The following is a 21,355-nucleotide window of genomic DNA, read 5'->3' on the forward strand; positions in this document are numbered from 1 at the left end:
AAACAAAGTGAAACATTTTCTCCCATTAGTCTGTTATTATATAATTTATTACCCTACAAAAATGTAGGGTTTAAGGAAAAATAAGTCTATAGACTCCTTATTGTTCTTGACCACGGAAATCTTTAGGAAAAGGCGAAAGATTTATTCGCTAAAAATGACCAGGAACAAGAGTGGCCTTCATTTTGAGGGGCCCCAAGTTAGCTTGACAGCGTCGTTCAACAGGCGCGATCCTGAAATGTCATTTTGTCGAATTAATTAATTCAATTTTACAGATGTATATGATACTGCTTGATTACCAAATTATTCTATCTATTATATTTCTGCTAGTAGAGAGTATTTTAGAAAAAAATGAGACTATTTAAAAAAAAATCACATTTATCTCCCTGGCAGCCCCAGTTAATAAAGTTATCTTCCCCTGTATAATTCTAGGGGGTTCAGTAGGGTTGGAGCGTATAAAACAAGAAGAGACGTACTGATTTATATCGGCTACTTTTTCTACACTTTCTTTTAATAATCTGTCGCATAAAACGTACTTTTTAACAACGAAAAAAAAAAAAAAAAACATTTTGTCACAAGCATATAACGTACATGACTCGCGTTCATTTTTACAATAGACAAACATGGAGTATACACAAAAACGAAATCTATCTATGAACGCCTCGTTAAAAAATGTAAGTGCTTTGGCAACTTTGAAGAGAAGAATTCAAGAGAAAGCATATTTTTACTTTGAATAGGTATTTTCCCGTTTTAACAGACACTATTACAAAGTGAGATTTTTGGTGAAAAATGTCGTTAAATTAACATGAAAATAAATTTATACATGGATTAAACAAAAAGGAAAACCATTAAATTTTTGCATACAAAATCGACTGAAGGCAAACCTGCTTTCATTTTCTTATATACTATGGTGAGAAAACAAAGTGAAACATTTTCTCCCATTAGTCTGTTATTATATAATTTATTACCCTACAAAAATGTAGGGTTTAAGGAAAAATAAGTCTATAGACTCCTTATTGTTCTTGACCACGGAAATCTTTAGGAAAAGGCGAAAGATTTATTCGCTAAAAATGACCAGGAACAAGAGTGGCCTTCATTTTGAGGGGCCCCAAGTTAGCTTGACAGCGTCGTTCAACAGGCGCGATCCTGAAATGTCATTTTGTCGAATTAATTAATTCAATTTTACAGATGTATATGATACTGCTTGATTACCAAATTATTCTATCTATTATATTTCTGCTAGTAGAGAGTATTTTAGAAAAAAATGAGACTATTTAAAAAAAAATCACATTTATCTCCCTGGCAGCCCCAGTTAATAAAGTTATCTTCCCCTGTATAATTCTAGGGGGTTCAGTAGGGTTGGAGCGTATAAAACAAGAAGAGACGTACTGATTTATATCGGCTACTTTTTCTACACTTTCTTTTAATAATCTGTCGCATAAAACGTACTTTTTAACAACGAAAAAAAAAAAAAAAAAACATTTTGTCACAAGCATATAACGTACATGACTCGCGTTCATTTTTACAATAGACAAACATGGAGTATACACAAAAACGAAATCTATCTATGAACGCCTCGTTAAAAAATGTAAGTGCTTTGGCAACTTTGAAGAGAAGAATTCAAGAGAAAGCATATTTTTACTTTGAATAGGTATTTTCCCGTTTTAACAGACACTATTACAAAGTGAGATTTTTGGTGAAAAATGTCGTTAAATTAACATGAAAATAAATTTATACATGGATTAAACAAAAAGGAAAACCATTAAATTTTTGCATACAAAATCGACTGAAGGCAAACCTGCTTTCATTTTCTTATATACTATGGTGAGAAAACAAAGTGAAACATTTTCTCCCATTAGTCTGTTATTATATAATTTATTACCCTACAAAAATGTAGGGTTTAAGGAAAAATAAGTCTATAGACTCCTTATTGTTCTTGACCACGGAAATCTTTAGGAAAAGGCGAAAGATTTATTCGCTAAAAATGACCAGGAACAAGAGTGGCCTTCATTTTGAGGGGCCCCAAGTTAGCTTGACAGCGTCGTTCAACAGGCGCGATCCTGAAATGTCATTTTGTCGAATTAATTAATTCAATTTTACAGATGTATATGATACTGCTTGATTACCAAATTATTCTATCTATTATATTTCTGCTAGTAGAGAGTATTTTAGAAAAAAATGAGACTATTTAAAAAAAAATCACATTTATCTCCCTGGCAGCCCCAGTTAATAAAGTTATCTTCCCCTGTATAATTCTAGGGGGTTCAGTAGGGTTGGAGCGTATAAAACAAGAAGAGACGTACTGATTTATATCGGCTACTTTTTCTACACTTTCTTTTAATAATCTGTCGCATAAAACGTACTTTTTAACAACGAAAAAAAAAAAAAAAAAAACATTTTGTCACAAGCATATAACGTACATGACTCGCGTTCATTTTTACAATAGACAAACATGGAGTATACACAAAAACGAAATCTATCTATGAACGCCTCGTTAAAAAATGTAAGTGCTTTGGCAACTTTGAAGAGAAGAATTCAAGAGAAAGCATATTTTTACTTTGAATAGGTATTTTCCCGTTTTAACAGACACTATTACAAAGTGAGATTTTTGGTGAAAAATGTCGTTAAATTAACATGAAAATAAATTTATACATGGATTAAACAAAAAGGAAAACCATTAAATTTTTGCATACAAAATCGACTGAAGGCAAACCTGCTTTCATTTTCTTATATACTATGGTGAGAAAACAAAGTGAAACATTTTCTCCCATTAGTCTGTTATTATATAATTTATTACCCTACAAAAATGTAGGGTTTAAGGAAAAATAAGTCTATAGACTCCTTATTGTTCTTGACCACGGAAATCTTTAGGAAAAGGCGAAAGATTTATTCGCTAAAAATGACCAGGAACAAGAGTGGCCTTCATTTTGAGGGGCCCCAAGTTAGCTTGACAGCGTCGTTCAACAGGCGCGATCCTGAAATGTCATTTTGTCGAATTAATTAATTCAATTTTACAGATGTATATGATACTGCTTGATTACCAAATTATTCTATCTATTATATTTCTGCTAGTAGAGAGTATTTTAGAAAAAAATGAGACTATTTAAAAAAAAATCACATTTATCTCCCTGGCAGCCCCAGTTAATAAAGTTATCTTCCCCTGTATAATTCTAGGGGGTTCAGTAGGGTTGGAGCGTATAAAACAAGAAGAGACGTACTGATTTATATCGGCTACTTTTTCTACACTTTCTTTTAATAATCTGTCGCATAAAACGTACTTTTTAACAACGAAAAAAAAAAAAAAAAAACATTTTGTCACAAGCATATAACGTACATGACTCGCGTTCATTTTTACAATAGACAAACATGGAGTATACACAAAAACGAAATCTATCTATGAACGCCTCGTTAAAAAATGTAAGTGCTTTGGCAACTTTGAAGAGAAGAATTCAAGAGAAAGCATATTTTTACTTTGAATAGGTATTTTCCCGTTTTAACAGACACTATTACAAAGTGAGATTTTTGGTGAAAAATGTCGTTAAATTAACATGAAAATAAATTTATACATGGATTAAACAAAAAGGAAAACCATTAAATTTTTGCATACAAAATCGACTGAAGGCAAACCTGCTTTCATTTTCTTATATACTATGGTGAGAAAACAAAGTGAAACATTTTCTCCCATTAGTCTGTTATTATATAATTTATTACCCTACAAAAATGTAGGGTTTAAGGAAAAATAAGTCTATAGACTCCTTATTGTTCTTGACCACGGAAATCTTTAGGAAAAGGCGAAAGATTTATTCGCTAAAAATGACCAGGAACAAGAGTGGCCTTCATTTTGAGGGGCCCCAAGTTAGCTTGACAGCGTCGTTCAACAGGCGCGATCCTGAAATGTCATTTTGTCGAATTAATTAATTCAATTTTACAGATGTATATGATACTGCTTGATTACCAAATTATTCTATCTATTATATTTCTGCTAGTAGAGAGTATTTTAGAAAAAAATGAGACTATTTAAAAAAAAATCACATTTATCTCCCTGGCAGCCCCAGTTAATAAAGTTATCTTCCCCTGTATAATTCTAGGGGGTTCAGTAGGGTTGGAGCGTATAAAACAAGAAGAGACGTACTGATTTATATCGGCTACTTTTTCTACACTTTCTTTTAATAATCTGTCGCATAAAACGTACTTTTTAACAACGAAAAAAAAAAAAAAAAAACATTTTGTCACAAGCATATAACGTACATGACTCGCGTTCATTTTTACAATAGACAAACATGGAGTATACACAAAAACGAAATCTATCTATGAACGCCTCGTTAAAAAATGTAAGTGCTTTGGCAACTTTGAAGAGAAGAATTCAAGAGAAAGCATATTTTTACTTTGAATAGGTATTTTCCCGTTTTAACAGACACTATTACAAAGTGAGATTTTTGGTGAAAAATGTCGTTAAATTAACATGAAAATAAATTTATACATGGATTAAACAAAAAGGAAAACCATTAAATTTTTGCATACAAAATCGACTGAAGGCAAACCTGCTTTCATTTTCTTATATACTATGGTGAGAAAACAAAGTGAAACATTTTCTCCCATTAGTCTGTTATTATATAATTTATTACCCTACAAAAATGTAGGGTTTAAGGAAAAATAAGTCTATAGACTCCTTATTGTTCTTGACCACGGAAATCTTTAGGAAAAGGCGAAAGATTTATTCGCTAAAAATGACCAGGAACAAGAGTGGCCTTCATTTTGAGGGGCCCCAAGTTAGCTTGACAGCGTCGTTCAACAGGCGCGATCCTGAAATGTCATTTTGTCGAATTAATTAATTCAATTTTACAGATGTATATGATACTGCTTGATTACCAAATTATTCTATCTATTATATTTCTGCTAGTAGAGAGTATTTTAGAAAAAAATGAGACTATTTAAAAAAAAATCACATTTATCTCCCTGGCAGCCCCAGTTAATAAAGTTATCTTCCCCTGTATAATTCTAGGGGGTTCAGTAGGGTTGGAGCGTATAAAACAAGAAGAGACGTACTGATTTATATCGGCTACTTTTTCTACACTTTCTTTTAATAATCTGTCGCATAAAACGTACTTTTTAACAACGAAAAAAAAAAAAAAAAAACATTTTGTCACAAGCATATAACGTACATGACTCGCGTTCATTTTTACAATAGACAAACATGGAGTATACACAAAAACGAAATCTATCTATGAACGCCTCGTTAAAAAATGTAAGTGCTTTGGCAACTTTGAAGAGAAGAATTCAAGAGAAAGCATATTTTTACTTTGAATAGGTATTTTCCCGTTTTAACAGACACTATTACAAAGTGAGATTTTTGGTGAAAAATGTCGTTAAATTAACATGAAAATAAATTTATACATGGATTAAACAAAAAGGAAAACCATTAAATTTTTGCATACAAAATCGACTGAAGGCAAACCTGCTTTCATTTTCTTATATACTATGGTGAGAAAACAAAGTGAAACATTTTCTCCCATTAGTCTGTTATTATATAATTTATTACCCTACAAAAATGTAGGGTTTAAGGAAAAATAAGTCTATAGACTCCTTATTGTTCTTGACCACGGAAATCTTTAGGAAAAGGCGAAAGATTTATTCGCTAAAAATGACCAGGAACAAGAGTGGCCTTCATTTTGAGGGGCCCCAAGTTAGCTTGACAGCGTCGTTCAACAGGCGCGATCCTGAAATGTCATTTTGTCGAATTAATTAATTCAATTTTACAGATGTATATGATACTGCTTGATTACCAAATTATTCTATCTATTATATTTCTGCTAGTAGAGAGTATTTTAGAAAAAAATGAGACTATTTTAAAAAAAATCACATTTATCTCCCTGGCAGCCCCAGTTAATAAAGTTATCTTCCCCTGTATAATTCTAGGGGGTTCAGTAGGGTTGGAGCGTATAAAACAAGAAGAGACGTACTGATTTATATCGGCTACTTTTTCTACACTTTCTTTTAATAATCTGTCGCATAAAACGTACTTTTTAACAACGAAAAAAAAAAAAAAAAAACATTTTGTCACAAGCATATAACGTACATGACTCGCGTTCATTTTTACAATAGACAAACATGGAGTATACACAAAAACGAAATCTATCTATGAACGCCTCGTTAAAAAATGTAAGTGCTTTGGCAACTTTGAAGAGAAGAATTCAAGAGAAAGCATATTTTTACTTTGAATAGGTATTTTCCCGTTTTAACAGACACTATTACAAAGTGAGATTTTTGGTGAAAAATGTCGTTAAATTAACATGAAAATAAATTTATACATGGATTAAACAAAAAGGAAAACCATTAAATTTTTGCATACAAAATCGACTGAAGGCAAACCTGCTTTCATTTTCTTATATACTATGGTGAGAAAACAAAGTGAAACATTTTCTCCCATTAGTCTGTTATTATATAATTTATTACCCTACAAAAATGTAGGGTTTAAGGAAAAATAAGTCTATAGACTCCTTATTGTTCTTGACCACGGAAATCTTTAGGAAAAGGCGAAAGATTTATTCGCTAAAAATGACCAGGAACAAGAGTGGCCTTCATTTTGAGGGGCCCCAAGTTAGCTTGACAGCGTCGTTCAACAGGCGCGATCCTGAAATGTCATTTTGTCGAATTAATTAATTCAATTTTACAGATGTATATGATACTGCTTGATTACCAAATTATTCTATCTATTATATTTCTGCTAGTAGAGAGTATTTTAGAAAAAAATGAGACTATTTAAAAAAAAATCACATTTATCTCCCTGGCAGCCCCAGTTAATAAAGTTATCTTCCCCTGTATAATTCTAGGGGGTTCAGTAGGGTTGGAGCGTATAAAACAAGAAGAGACGTACTGATTTATATCGGCTACTTTTTCTACACTTTCTTTTAATAATCTGTCGCATAAAACGTACTTTTTAACAACGAAAAAAAAAAAAAAAAAAAACATTTTGTCACAAGCATATAACGTACATGACTCGCGTTCATTTTTACAATAGACAAACATGGAGTATACACAAAAACGAAATCTATCTATGAACGCCTCGTTAAAAAATGTAAGTGCTTTGGCAACTTTGAAGAGAAGAATTCAAGAGAAAGCATATTTTTACTTTGAATAGGTATTTTCCCGTTTTAACAGACACTATTACAAAGTGAGATTTTTGGTGAAAAATGTCGTTAAATTAACATGAAAATAAATTTATACATGGATTAAACAAAAAGGAAAACCATTAAATTTTTGCATACAAAATCGACTGAAGGCAAACCTGCTTTCATTTTCTTATATACTATGGTGAGAAAACAAAGTGAAACATTTTCTCCCATTAGTCTGTTATTATATAATTTATTACCCTACAAAAATGTAGGGTTTAAGGAAAAATAAGTCTATAGACTCCTTATTGTTCTTGACCACGGAAATCTTTAGGAAAAGGCGAAAGATTTATTCGCTAAAAATGACCAGGAACAAGAGTGGCCTTCATTTTGAGGGGCCCCAAGTTAGCTTGACAGCGTCGTTCAACAGGCGCGATCCTGAAATGTCATTTTGTCGAATTAATTAATTCAATTTTACAGATGTATATGATACTGCTTGATTACCAAATTATTCTATCTATTATATTTCTGCTAGTAGAGAGTATTTTAGAAAAAAATGAGACTATTTAAAAAAAAATCACATTTATCTCCCTGGCAGCCCCAGTTAATAAAGTTATCTTCCCCTGTATAATTCTAGGGGGTTCAGTAGGGTTGGAGCGTATAAAACAAGAAGAGACGTACTGATTTATATCGGCTACTTTTTCTACACTTTCTTTTAATAATCTGTCGCATAAAACGTACTTTTTAACAACGAAAAAAAAAAAAAAAAACATTTTGTCACAAGCATATAACGTACATGACTCGCGTTCATTTTTACAATAGACAAACATGGAGTATACACAAAAACGAAATCTATCTATGAACGCCTCGTTAAAAAATGTAAGTGCTTTGGCAACTTTGAAGAGAAGAATTCAAGAGAAAGCATATTTTTACTTTGAATAGGTATTTTCCCGTTTTAACAGACACTATTACAAAGTGAGATTTTTGGTGAAAAATGTCGTTAAATTAACATGAAAATAAATTTATACATGGATTAAACAAAAAGGAAAACCATTAAATTTTTGCATACAAAATCGACTGAAGGCAAACCTGCTTTCATTTTCTTATATACTATGGTGAGAAAACAAAGTGAAACATTTTCTCCCATTAGTCTGTTATTATATAATTTATTACCCTACAAAAATGTAGGGTTTAAGGAAAAATAAGTCTATAGACTCCTTATTGTTCTTGACCACGGAAATCTTTAGGAAAAGGCGAAAGATTTATTCGCTAAAAATGACCAGGAACAAGAGTGGCCTTCATTTTGAGGGGCCCCAAGTTAGCTTGACAGCGTCGTTCAACAGGCGCGATCCTGAAATGTCATTTTGTCGAATTAATTAATTCAATTTTACAGATGTATATGATACTGCTTGATTACCAAATTATTCTATCTATTATATTTCTGCTAGTAGAGAGTATTTTAGAAAAAATTGAGACTATTTTAAAAAAAATCACATTTATCTCCCTGGCAGCCCCAGTTAATAAAGTTATCTTCCCCTGTATAATTCTAGGGGGTTCAGTAGGGTTGGAGCGTATAAAACAAGAAGAGACGTACTGATTTATATCGGCTACTTTTTCTACACTTTCTTTTAATAATCTGTCGCATAAAACGTACTTTTTAACAACGAAAAAAAAAAAAAAAACATTTTGTCACAAGCATATAACGTACATGACTCGCGTTCATTTTTACAATAGACAAACATGGAGTATACACAAAAACGAAATCTATCTATGAACGCCTCGTTAAAAAATGTAAGTGCTTTGGCAACTTTGAAGAGAAGAATTCAAGAGAAAGCATATTTTTACTTTGAATAGGTATTTTCCCGTTTTAACAGACACTATTACAAAGTGAGATTTTTGGTGAAAAATGTCGTTAAATTAACATGAAAATAAATTTATACATGGATTAAACAAAAAGGAAAACCATTAAATTTTTGCATACAAAATCGACTGAAGGCAAACCTGCTTTCATTTTCTTATATACTATGGTGAGAAAACAAAGTGAAACATTTTCTCCCATTAGTCTGTTATTATATAATTTATTACCCTACAAAAATGTAGGGTTTAAGGAAAAATAAGTCTATAGACTCCTTATTGTTCTTGACCACGGAAATCTTTAGGAAAAGGCGAAAGATTTATTCGCTAAAAATGACCAGGAACAAGAGTGGCCTTCATTTTGAGGGGCCCCAAGTTAGCTTGACAGCGTCGTTCAACAGGCGCGATCCTGAAATGTCATTTTGTCGAATTAATTAATTCAATTTTACAGATGTATATGATACTGCTTGATTACCAAATTATTCTATCTATTATATTTCTGCTAGTAGAGAGTATTTTAGAAAAAAATGAGACTATTTAAAAAAAAATCACATTTATCTCCCTGGCAGCCCCAGTTAATAAAGTTATCTTCCCCTGTATAATTCTAGGGGGTTCAGTAGGGTTGGAGCGTATAAAACAAGAAGAGACGTACTGATTTATATCGGCTACTTTTTCTACACTTTCTTTTAATAATCTGTCGCATAAAACGTACTTTTTAACAACGAAAAAAAAAAAAAAAAAACATTTTGTCACAAGCATATAACGTACATGACTCGCGTTCATTTTTACAATAGACAAACATGGAGTATACACAAAAACGAAATCTATCTATGAACGCCTCGTTAAAAAATGTAAGTGCTTTGGCAACTTTGAAGAGAAGAATTCAAGAGAAAGCATATTTTTACTTTGAATAGGTATTTTCCCGTTTTAACAGACACTATTACAAAGTGAGATTTTTGGTGAAAAATGTCGTTAAATTAACATGAAAATAAATTTATACATGGATTAAACAAAAAGGAAAACCATTAAATTTTTGCATACAAAATCGACTGAAGGCAAACCTGCTTTCATTTTCTTATATACTATGGTGAGAAAACAAAGTGAAACATTTTCTCCCATTAGTCTGTTATTATATAATTTATTACCCTACAAAAATGTAGGGTTTAAGGAAAAATAAGTCTATAGACTCCTTATTGTTCTTGACCACGGAAATCTTTAGGAAAAGGCGAAAGATTTATTCGCTAAAAATGACCAGGAACAAGAGTGGCCTTCATTTTGAGGGGCCCCAAGTTAGCTTGACAGCGTCGTTCAACAGGCGCGATCCTGAAATGTCATTTTGTCGAATTAATTAATTCAATTTTACAGATGTATATGATACTGCTTGATTACCAAATTATTCTATCTATTATATTTCTGCTAGTAGAGAGTATTTTAGAAAAAAATGAGACTATTTAAAAAAAAATCACATTTATCTCCCTGGCAGCCCCAGTTAATAAAGTTATCTTCCCCTGTATAATTCTAGGGGGTTCAGTAGGGTTGGAGCGTATAAAACAAGAAGAGACGTACTGATTTATATCGGCTACTTTTTCTACACTTTCTTTTAATAATCTGTCGCATAAAACGTACTTTTTAACAACGAAAAAAAAAAAAAAAAAACATTTTGTCACAAGCATATAACGTACATGACTCGCGTTCATTTTTACAATAGACAAACATGGAGTATACACAAAAACGAAATCTATCTATGAACGCCTCGTTAAAAAATGTAAGTGCTTTGGCAACTTTGAAGAGAAGAATTCAAGAGAAAGCATATTTTTACTTTGAATAGGTATTTTCCCGTTTTAACAGACACTATTACAAAGTGAGATTTTTGGTGAAAAATGTCGTTAAATTAACATGAAAATAAATTTATACATGGATTAAACAAAAAGGAAAACCATTAAATTTTTGCATACAAAATCGACTGAAGGCAAACCTGCTTTCATTTTCTTATATACTATGGTGAGAAAACAAAGTGAAACATTTTCTCCCATTAGTCTGTTATTATATAATTTATTACCCTACAAAAATGTAGGGTTTAAGGAAAAATAAGTCTATAGACTCCTTATTGTTCTTGACCACGGAAATCTTTAGGAAAAGGCGAAAGATTTATTCGCTAAAAATGACCAGGAACAAGATTTATATCGGCTACTTTTTCTACACTTTCTTTTAATAATCTATCACCTGTCGCATAAAACGTACTTTTACTTACCTTAGGGTAACACAACGAACTTTTTGGTCATCATATTTGTAACCATCGTTATAAATTTTAACCAATGGGATACGACAATCGTTTTATAAAATAACTAATCCGTCGCTTTGGTTGTTGCGTCATATTGTTGTGAGAATTTCCCAAGCATACGTTCATATATTCGCACGCTGTTTTGTTAATTTTTGACTGTAGTTTATTATTCAACTTTTTCCTTTTGGATTAATTTATTGTCCAACAAGATTTTTTTCTTCAGTTGAGCCGAAATGAGCATATATTATACCGGACTCTCAAGCATGAATTTTCATGAACCCACCTACTTGCAGTCAAAATTGACGCGAATCCAAAATATAACCAAACTTCGTGGTTATCAACCAACCAGCAAGATTAAATATAATATTTAATGGGCTACATTATTGTTTGTGTTGATTTCTAAACAAATATTTTGCCTAATGTGAGGAAAATTTATTTCAACAATGATGCTGAATCTCAAAACCATTTCTAAAGAAAAGACACATCGAATGGATTTATCTACTTAATTAGAAAATTATTTCAATAGATTTTTGGTAATTGTGGTCTCGTCGACCAACACAAAACTCTTAAACAAAAAAAAACAAAAAAAAACTCGTTATCTTGGGCTGTTATTAAACGAATCATACATTTAAATTTGGAACGGCATTTTTTTCTTTTTACAATACTGAAAAGAGACTTTTCCGCAGGTGTCCTGTCTCTATATAACGCGGCGGTCATATTTGGCCATATTTGTAAAATGTTTCTTGGAGAAAGTAAATTGTAAGCTTAATGTTTTGATTTCTATTCTCGGTGGCGCACGAGTCATTTTATTTTATGGTACTCCTGCAGAGTACTGAAATAATGTTATTTAAAAAGCCATTCTTAACAGAGAGGGGAGGGTGTTTTGTACATATTCTGTACTTTACCCTTACAAGTGAATATAAAATAACTTTAATTAAATGGGGAAATACGATTTAAAAAAAATAGCGCCGAGCACTCTCTGCATTAGCACCTATTTTTTTAAAAATCATTACTATATATGTGGTTCGATATAACAACGATAAATAAGCTATCTGCATTGATATAAATATCATTTAAACGTATTTTACGACTGCGCAATACCGGGCGACCTGTTGTGTGTGTATATATATGATCGCTTATGAATAACTTACCACTTTAACACTTTATCGTTTTTAATTGCGGTAAAATTCAAATATCCAAAAAAGTTATGCTGAATTGAAAGAAAAATTAACCTAGTTTCTGTCTAAAACGACTTCCGGTCTAAGGAAAAAAAGATGAAATATAGTATCGGAACCCATATGACGTTTGGATTTTAGGGGGACAAGACATCCATACTTTACATTTTCTCTTGTTTCCTCAATTTCGCTTTTCTTTCCATCTATCGAAGCCGTCACCCAGCAGAACCTATTCAGTTTCCTTTAAAATGACGACCATTACAAATCTGCGGGTATGCTGAAAACGAATATCTTAAATTTTTGTAAATAAGTAGATTTCCCGATATTATATAATTCTTTGTTATATGTAGTGACTGTTATTGTATGTGTGCATATATATTTATTAAAGTTAACTATCCACTATCTTAAATTCCAACCGTTGTTTGGAAAAAAACATGTCCGGTGCCTTGCATTAATAGGTGAAAAAATGCGGAAAAGTATCTTTTCTTTTTTTTTTTTTTTGAAGTATCGTGAAGACGAGTTTCCTGCTCCAATTTTAAATGCGATATTCGTTTAGAGTAGACCCGAAAACCAATAGAAAACAAGTTTTTAAGGTAGGTTTTGTGTTGGTCTACCAGGCTACAATTACCAGATTTTGTTTAGTGAATTAATATGGGGAACGTAGGAGATCGGTTGTTGAGCTCCCCGACGTCATATCTGAGGCATTTTTTTCTTTATTTTTGAAAATCGGTGGAAACTCATCTTTATAAGTACATAATTGTAACGTTTGAACTTATCTGCAATGAATCAAACTATATAGAAGCTGAAAATTATCCAGTTAATTACAGGTTAATGACCCGTTTGGCTTTGCTATTAGCATAAACAATCCGACTCGATCAAACTAGAATAGGTTAATGTTAGATTTAATTTCTCCCTAGCTTCATTTTTTTCTCTTTTTGAAAGTGTAAGCCTCCGTTCAATCTCAAAAGACTATAGATACCCCATGTATGGAGGAGCTGCACGGGTAATTGTAAAGTAAGCGTTGCGTAATCCACACTCACACCTCTCCTGAATCGGCACTGCTTGGATCCAGTGGCAGAGTAGTCCTGGACGACTGAAAACAATGCCGAGATAAACTGAGATCACATACAACACCTGCAAGTCCTAAATGGTCACCTATTTTAGTACTGACCAAGTTCAACATTGCGTCACTTCGGTGATTATATATATATATATATATATATATATATATATATATATATATATATATATATATACAAAAAAAAACGGGCAGGTGAAATTATTAAAATTTCCTTAAGGCCTTATCGTCTGACCCTCTAAGAGGAAACGTCAGAATGATAAATTAAAAACTAAGAAACGAATGAGGAAAGAAGGGAATTTGGTTTCAGTTGGAAGAACAGTGGAGAAAAAAAAAAATTCTCACTGTTCAGGTGGTTTTAAATCAATAAATATCTCCAACTGATGTTTCAAAATCTTTTGTCTACACAGGCTAGGTCGAGAGTTATTAATGACTAACGCCTCAATAATATTGAGATGATAGTCCGACCTCGCACTGTATAAAACAGAAAACCACACATCGGAATATTGATCAGAACACCTATTTATACTCATCAGGTGATTACCAATGGCGGACTCATGAGCTTGGAAGTGCCCGGATGTTCTCGAAACTTGGTGTAGTCGAATATCCCGAGGGATATGTTGGGATATTCTCATTTCTAATCTTTGGGATGTTTTGCCAACGTAGTCAGCTCCACACTGACAAACAAATTTATAAGCAACAGAATTCTTTTGAATGGTTGGCAAAACATCTTTACGAAAAGAAGAGAAAAAGGTTCGAGTTGTGTAAACTACTCTAAGCATAGTAGCTGGAAAACAACGTTGAGTAGCAGAAGAAATCCTTTTAACAATATGAAGGCCAACAGGACCTAACCATGGTAATTTTAAATAAATGGGACAACGTGATGGACCAAGACAAAAGATTTTGAAACATCAGTTGGAGATATTTATTGATTTAAAACCACCTGAACAGTGAGATTTTTTTTTCTCACTGGTCTTCCAACTGAAACCAAATTCCCTTCTTTCCTCATTCGTTTCTTAGTTTTTAATTTATCATTCTGACGTTTCCTCTTAGAGGGTCAGACGATAAGGCCTTAAGGAAATGTTAATAATTTCACCTGCCCGTTTTTTTTTGCTTTTTTGGTATTTAAATTAAATTATGTTTCCTCTGAAATTTCTTCCATTTTGCTGTACCAAGAATTTACTTATATATATATATAAAAAGATTGTACAGTTAAACAAACCAGACAGGTGCATAATTGATGTTAATAAACATCAATATTAAAATTATTTTTTTTTCACATTTTCGGATAGTAAATTCTAGCGATTTAACCGAGAAGTCAAAACATTCAAGTGTACAATTTATAAATGGTGCCATAACTAATAAGTTACTTTTGTATCTATCTGACTCATCATTTTTACAAGTAGTTTTAAATGTTTTCTAAATCTCAAATATTCGGGTTTGACAACAATATGGCGGCAGGTTTGTTTCGTATGAAAAAGTCTGTAAGCCGCCATTTTGTTTGCAAAATCGTAATATCGTAATAATCGAATGTTTCAGATAAAAAAATTAAAAACTACTTTTAAATAAAAAAAAAAAACAGGTTAATTGTATTGGCTATGGTAACATTTATTTATTGTATATATTCTTTTTTTAACTTATATGTTTGTTGGCCTCTCTGCTTAATCTCCATTACTCTACGGGAGATAGATTTATTTTTTCGTGTCATGGAGGAGGGAACTCCAGGCACGTCCGCAGAGGTTGTAAGTGAGGCTGGATTAAGATTTAAATTCCGATAACAGTGTGAACGTTGGAAAAACGAATGGGTGAAAGAATAGGCCATCCACTGTTTGAATAGCACACGATATTAAGAATTTAAGATTTAACGGTCGAAAAGATCAATGGAGAGCAAACTTGATTTTAATAAGAAAAAACTGTATTTCCTTAAGTATATTTTACTATTTTAAAAAGTAATAAAAATGTTCATTAACATCAATTTTGCATTCGTCTGCTTTTTAAAACCGTTAAATTCTTAATATCGAGGGTTTTTCAAACAGTGGGTTTCCTATTTTCTATAAGTCATGTTATTCCATTTGACATGCCCATTCTTTGTGAGTTCGATTCAAATATATATATATATATATATATATATATATATATATATATATATATGTATATATATCAGATTTGGTGATATCTTAATTTTATCGTTATTTATTATTACTAATGGGACCTGTGGAAACTCTACAGCGGTAGGTTTCATATGTAATACATTGTTGGTGGCCATTCTGTGGACGTTCAGCGTAAATGGATACCCCGCAATATCATTGTAGCCCTTTTGTTAAAACTGTTAAAGTATTTATTCAAGTAACTTAATGTAGTGTCAGAATATATCTGGTTATTAGGGTTGATCTCCAATATCCTTATAGGTGTCTGTGACATGTTTCCATTGTATGGGCGCCCAACGCTAATGACAACCTCACGATAACCATTATACCATCTTAAGACAGAATGGATACTACCGTTGAATCCTAATAAAGAAAGTATACTTTAGTTTCACGTAGTGTCCAAAAGAAATATCAATTTATTTGTTTCACATTGCGTCTTCAGTAATCGGGAGATCCTACTTATTAAAAAGAACGATGGAACGTGATACTACGAACATTAAATCAGTATACAGATACGCTAATCTAATGTTCGTAGTATGTTATCACCAACTATCCGTCTTTTTAATAAATGAGATCTGTCGAACGAATAATTGAAGTGTGACGCACGTACGTACTACGGTATTAATGTATAGATTTGTCTGACTTTTTTAGTGAACCGTATTATTGATTATTTACACCGGCCATGGCAACAGCAAGCAATGTGTTAGTGAAGGAGGTTAGACACAACTGATCAATCCCTGGAACCTTCGGCGGAAAAGCGTATGTAGTAAACCGCCCTCTGTAAAGATTAACGTCGATGAATTTAAATAAAATTAGAAAAGATAAAAACTGCTCGAATTCACTACAGAAACGAGAATTATAATTCTGACATGATCTTGCTAAACGCACAATTTTAATGTTTGCTATAGACAGGAAAAAATCTCTGTAGATCCAAAACAGACCAACTAGAGGTATACGACTTGTACGACTAATTAAATGATCAGGTTACAATATTTTAGTGAATAGGATTGCATCATACGCAAAATAAAAAAAAATCTTAACTCTGCGTGTGGAGTACATGGATAGATGACGAACAATGTTGTCGGTTTTAAAAAATGTCTGGCGTTGTGCTAGTCTATTATATTGGTGCATTAATTTGTAACTTTTACAATTTGTGCATGTTTTTTTCATAAGGTTAACTTGGGCAGCTGATATAAACGCCGGAATATACAGAGCGTCGACTAAATTTTGTGACCCTAGGAAACAAAAGTAACGTTTATCGGATAATGTAATAGAAAAGAATGGAAAACATTAAAATTAAATATAAAAGACCCCGGTACTAGCCCGCATATTGGTCCGTGTTATAATAATGTTATTTGGAAAACCATTCTTGACATGGGAAGCAGTGTTTTGTACCTATTCTGTACTTTAACTTTACAATTTAACAAAAACAGATAACACTTTAATTAAACTTAAATACTATTTAAGACAATAAAGCGTACTAAGAGCACCCAGCAACCTAATGTAAGTTTCATGAATATTTTTTATGTTTTGTTTCAAATAGATGACCATTGTTTCCTTTTTAAGCGAATGTTAGAGCTTTTTTTTTTTTTTGTTCAACAAAAGTTTAAGAATTTCTAGAAAAAAAACTTAATTGTTTTATGCTTAGGGTTGGACAGATAAATTTTGTACGGGATTAAAAACTAAAATTTTCTTCCAATTTTATCAGTCGTCTGCTTCGATTTTGATTGGCTAATCATGTTTTTATCACCTTTTCATTGATTTACCAACTTGATCAGCGCTCAGTTTCAAGTCAAGTGAGAACCAATATTTACAGACTCTAGCGAGCAACGTGCAAAATTACCTTTCTGTAAATATAACGATATTACGGTTATAATTGTAGATGAATACAATGTAGTTTGGTCGCTTCAGATACACCTTAATAAATAGGCATTCATTAAAATTCTGTATTTAGAAGCCCGGGAAGAAAAACTCTATTGTTGTAGCAGAAACACTACTAACATGTTGGGTGTGGAGAAAAATTTACATTTACTTGTCACACGGGAAATAATCCGGCTAAATCAAACCTCAAAATAGAGTAGGAAAATACCTGATTCCTACAGTCGGGCGATCGACAAAACTATAATGGGGGTACAATCTACCAATTCAACCTCTAATTTAACACCCACCCTCTCCCCCTAAAACATTGTCGATTAATATGGACGAGTTTGATTATTATTTTATTTCAACTTTTAAATAACGTATTTCTCCGAAAAAAAAAATGTAGTTTGATTCCTTCGAAAATATTATCATTCCTAAAGTATTATGCGAAACACCTAACTGATCAGTAAGAACTCGTAATTAGAACAAGCAAAGATCCGCGAGAAGAAAAGGAGAAAAAAAAAAGATATGACTTATGGTCAGCGAACAAGGATAGAAAGAGGAATAATAAAGTATATTGTTATCGGAGTTTTAAAACCATAAAAATAACAAAAACATCACTTACCAGCAAATACAACACCTCCCCTGGTAAAATCTCTCCTGCCTTAGAAGAAACGCATGTTTATGCCCCTTAAATCCCCCTATAAAACAACGTTCTCTTCCACCAAATCTTCCTCGGTCAGCACGCTCTGCACCACACTCAATAATACGTCATTCCTCTCTTCAATGAAAACTGAAATGTCGCCCCCCCTCGTAATATCTACCTGTCGGAGACGGGATACCCTGCCATTGCAGAGGTTGATTAAAAGAAGTGGTCCTTATTCCATACAGGGAAGGATGTTTTTAAAATAACACGTGACATACACATTAATGAGTAACTACAATAAAATAGTTATTAGAAGCATTGCACAGGGTGGAACAATAAACTTGTCACTCTATAAAAGATGACATGATTCCATTTCCGTTTAGAGCCACAAATTTATCGTTTCGGTAATCTCCAAAAATACCGTTAGGGCTTACAACATGGCCGCCAGAAGAGTCACGTGACCCGGTTGATCCAAAACATGAATCGCCGTATTACGAAACCGGAAAACGCAAATTTAAAGCAAACTTTTGTAAACATTGTTTTTAAAAAATAAAAAATAATACTTCTATTATGTTTTAAACGACTGTAATAGTTTATTTTGGAAGTATATTTCATAAAGAAAATTGACAACCCACTTTAAAAACAGAAATTACGAGTTTTATATATTTTATTCGCAGTTTTTTGTTGGGGGTGTCAAAAATTCCGCCTAAAATTCTGATACACCTAGTCGACCACTTGTTTGTTCTGAATAAAATACTTTTTATAAACACTGTTTTAACTAAAAACAACCTAAGATTGTTTCTCAAAGTTTGCCTATTTTTATAAAAACATTATGTCAACAAAAAATTAAATACAAACAAATTGTGATTGTTTGTCAAAGTTTGTCTTCAAGGCTGCGTTTTCCATTTGCACGATTAATGTTTTGGATCAACCGGATCACGTGACTCTTCTGGCGGCCATGTTGTAAGCCCTAACGGTATTTTTGGAGATTACCAAAAAACTTTTTACAGTAACACCCTCTCTCCCATTTTTCTTTATAGAGATGTACGATAGTAAGATATTGTATAGACCGAAAAATATCTTGGATTGATAAATTACGCGTATAGAATTATGTTGAGTTCAAATGAAATATGTTCATTTAAACTTGCCGACATAATTTTCTTGCATTTGCTCATGCGCAAATTCATGAATAACTTAAAGTGATTTATTTTAAATATTTCTTATCTATCTGACGATAGCTCAAACGGTAGGGAACGCGGATCGGGCGCTAATTTTTTATTTCAATTTTAGTTGATGGCACTGAAATCATTTTTTAACTTTAGAAATAAAGACAAAAAAAAACTCCTTGAATTTAATATTATTTTTGTCAGAATTCACTTGTCATTATACAAAGCAAGAACACTCTTCTCTTTAAAGATCATGGACGTGCCCTCAAACGTTGTCATGGCAACCAAAATTGGCGATGGTATTCTCGTGACTGCTATTGGTGCCATAGGGCCGTTTGTTTGTGTCGGATACTAACTCTAAGCTTCCATAATTGCACTCAGATTAACTAAGTTGAGGGACACCATTCGTAAATATCAAGTTGCATGTGATCTTTAACGGATTTGTGTTAATATATCTGTTGTATATGAGAAACCTACTTTATTCCAAATGATTAATATTGTGTGTTGTCTAGAGACTTTCGCCTCAGCATATTTTGATTTAAATATTTTATTCCGAGAACAAAAGATTTATAAAACAAAATGTCGACAAAACAAAATGTCGACAAAACAAAATTAGGCACAAGGCTAATAAAAGAAGGGGAGTAAAGTCTATGGTCATCCTTGTCACTGTACCTTTGTAGACTGTTAATCCTAGATAGAGCTCGCGGTCACCATAATCTCACATTCACACTAGTGGTCGTCCTACTTAAGATGCATAAATAAAGCCGTAGTTTTCAATTAACATATAAACATATAATCTTTGTAAAATGACAGAATTTTATGAGAAAAAAAAGTTTTATTAGATACAATATTTCATTGGCTTTGAGTGGGGGACAAATTCTAAAATATTTTAAGAAGTGTTAGTAAGGCCCTCCCGACCCTTTCTAAATGGTAGACCGCCCAGTGTTTTTCGGCTTGATGGGGACCGAAAATAAGCAGGTCGATCTCTTAATGGGGCAGAATGCTAGACGGTAAATATAGCATAGTTTGATGCTAGCTCAACTTTCCTGGTCAGTAAATTTCACCTTTAATGTGTCACGTGATCCAATAATTGCAAATGAAGGAAGGCTGTGTGTTTTAAATTTTACCTAAAAAGATGTACTTGGCCTTCGGGCTAGGATCAAAGTGTAGCATCTGTTCTGCACTAAAGGTAATTTGTCCCGGTCAATGGAGGGGAAACCGTCTATACTAGGACAATTATTATTTTTGGTCACAACCAGAGTGCCACCTTTTTACCCTACTTTTAGGGGAGCTGGTTTTCTTCCCACATTAAAAACGACCTTGTGTCATATTTGCTTTCGCGGGGAAGCAAATAAATACCTAAAAAGATGCGACGTTGGGGCGTATACGCCTAATAATCATAATGAACAAATTCGCTTTTGCTTTAACTACGCATTGATATTAAAAACAACTAAATAGACTTTATACTAATATTTGTACATTTATAGCATTAAACAAGATTCAAGGATGATAATAAATAATTAAATCATTAAATATAAATCCTCCAGTTTTCGAGTATCTATATACTAACATAGGGTGACCCCCCCAAAAAAAAGCATGCCCCAACTCTTATTAGGCCTCGTTTCTTAGTGTTTTGTCCGAATGAAATGAAACTTTGGTAATAACTTGTTTATTATATTCAAAACATCACATCAACACACTAGGGTCTTTGGTCTTTTTTCCCGTTCTACAGCATGTGTCCTAGATGGCCTCTATTTAGCTGTTTTTTGGTATTATTATACAAACACCGTGACAGCGAATTAGTAAAATCTTTTACGTAGTATTCTGTTACGTTTCGGTGTGCTGAACACGAATCTGAAAACTGGGTTAGGGTTAGGGTTAGGGTACATTTTTTTCTACTAATTCGCTGTCACGGTATTTGTATAAATTTACCGTTTTTTTTTGGTCACCCTGTACAAAAACAAGTTCTGTATCAGTCGATATAAATCATTATTTTCGGTCTATACAATCTCTTATTACCATACATCTATATGAATAAAATA

The 21,355-nt window shown here is 32.6% G+C and overlaps 13 non-coding genes across 13 annotated transcripts; all 13 read right to left on the reverse strand.

The window, feature by feature from the left end:
- Window positions 1–50: 50 nt before the first annotated feature.
- On the reverse strand, window positions 51–174 carry LOC145297379 (U5 spliceosomal RNA). Its single transcript, XR_013870231.1, has one exon. It is a non-coding gene; the product is annotated as a U5 spliceosomal RNA (small nuclear RNA).
- A 789-nt stretch (window positions 175–963) lies between these two features.
- Window positions 964–1,087, reverse strand: LOC145297380 (U5 spliceosomal RNA). The gene has a single exon (XR_013870232.1). It is a non-coding gene; the product is annotated as a U5 spliceosomal RNA (small nuclear RNA).
- Window positions 1,088–1,877: 790 nt separating this feature from the next.
- On the reverse strand, window positions 1,878–2,001 carry LOC145297381 (U5 spliceosomal RNA). The gene has a single exon (XR_013870233.1). It is a non-coding gene; the product is annotated as a U5 spliceosomal RNA (small nuclear RNA).
- Window positions 2,002–2,792: 791 nt separating this feature from the next.
- LOC145297382 (U5 spliceosomal RNA) lies at window positions 2,793–2,916 on the reverse strand. The gene has a single exon (XR_013870234.1). It is a non-coding gene; the product is annotated as a U5 spliceosomal RNA (small nuclear RNA).
- A 790-nt stretch (window positions 2,917–3,706) lies between these two features.
- On the reverse strand, window positions 3,707–3,830 carry LOC145297384 (U5 spliceosomal RNA). Its single transcript, XR_013870235.1, has one exon. It is a non-coding gene; the product is annotated as a U5 spliceosomal RNA (small nuclear RNA).
- Window positions 3,831–4,620: 790 nt separating this feature from the next.
- On the reverse strand, window positions 4,621–4,744 carry LOC145297385 (U5 spliceosomal RNA). The gene has a single exon (XR_013870236.1). It is a non-coding gene; the product is annotated as a U5 spliceosomal RNA (small nuclear RNA).
- A 790-nt stretch (window positions 4,745–5,534) lies between these two features.
- On the reverse strand, window positions 5,535–5,658 carry LOC145297386 (U5 spliceosomal RNA). Its single transcript, XR_013870237.1, has one exon. It is a non-coding gene; the product is annotated as a U5 spliceosomal RNA (small nuclear RNA).
- A 790-nt stretch (window positions 5,659–6,448) lies between these two features.
- Window positions 6,449–6,572, reverse strand: LOC145297387 (U5 spliceosomal RNA). Its single transcript, XR_013870238.1, has one exon. It is a non-coding gene; the product is annotated as a U5 spliceosomal RNA (small nuclear RNA).
- A 792-nt stretch (window positions 6,573–7,364) lies between these two features.
- LOC145297388 (U5 spliceosomal RNA) lies at window positions 7,365–7,488 on the reverse strand. The gene has a single exon (XR_013870239.1). It is a non-coding gene; the product is annotated as a U5 spliceosomal RNA (small nuclear RNA).
- Window positions 7,489–8,277: 789 nt separating this feature from the next.
- Window positions 8,278–8,401, reverse strand: LOC145297389 (U5 spliceosomal RNA). Its single transcript, XR_013870240.1, has one exon. It is a non-coding gene; the product is annotated as a U5 spliceosomal RNA (small nuclear RNA).
- Window positions 8,402–9,189: 788 nt separating this feature from the next.
- On the reverse strand, window positions 9,190–9,313 carry LOC145297390 (U5 spliceosomal RNA). Its single transcript, XR_013870241.1, has one exon. It is a non-coding gene; the product is annotated as a U5 spliceosomal RNA (small nuclear RNA).
- A 790-nt stretch (window positions 9,314–10,103) lies between these two features.
- On the reverse strand, window positions 10,104–10,227 carry LOC145297391 (U5 spliceosomal RNA). The gene has a single exon (XR_013870242.1). It is a non-coding gene; the product is annotated as a U5 spliceosomal RNA (small nuclear RNA).
- Window positions 10,228–11,017: 790 nt separating this feature from the next.
- Window positions 11,018–11,141, reverse strand: LOC145297394 (U5 spliceosomal RNA). The gene has a single exon (XR_013870245.1). It is a non-coding gene; the product is annotated as a U5 spliceosomal RNA (small nuclear RNA).
- Between the last annotated feature and the right edge of the window lie 10,214 nt (window positions 11,142–21,355).

The sequence above is a fragment of the Euprymna scolopes genome, chromosome 17 (genome assembly GCF_053919585.1).
Source record: "Euprymna scolopes isolate OS-2025 chromosome 17, ASM5391958v1, whole genome shotgun sequence".
NCBI lineage: Eukaryota > Metazoa > Mollusca > Cephalopoda > Sepiida > Sepiolidae > Euprymna > Euprymna scolopes.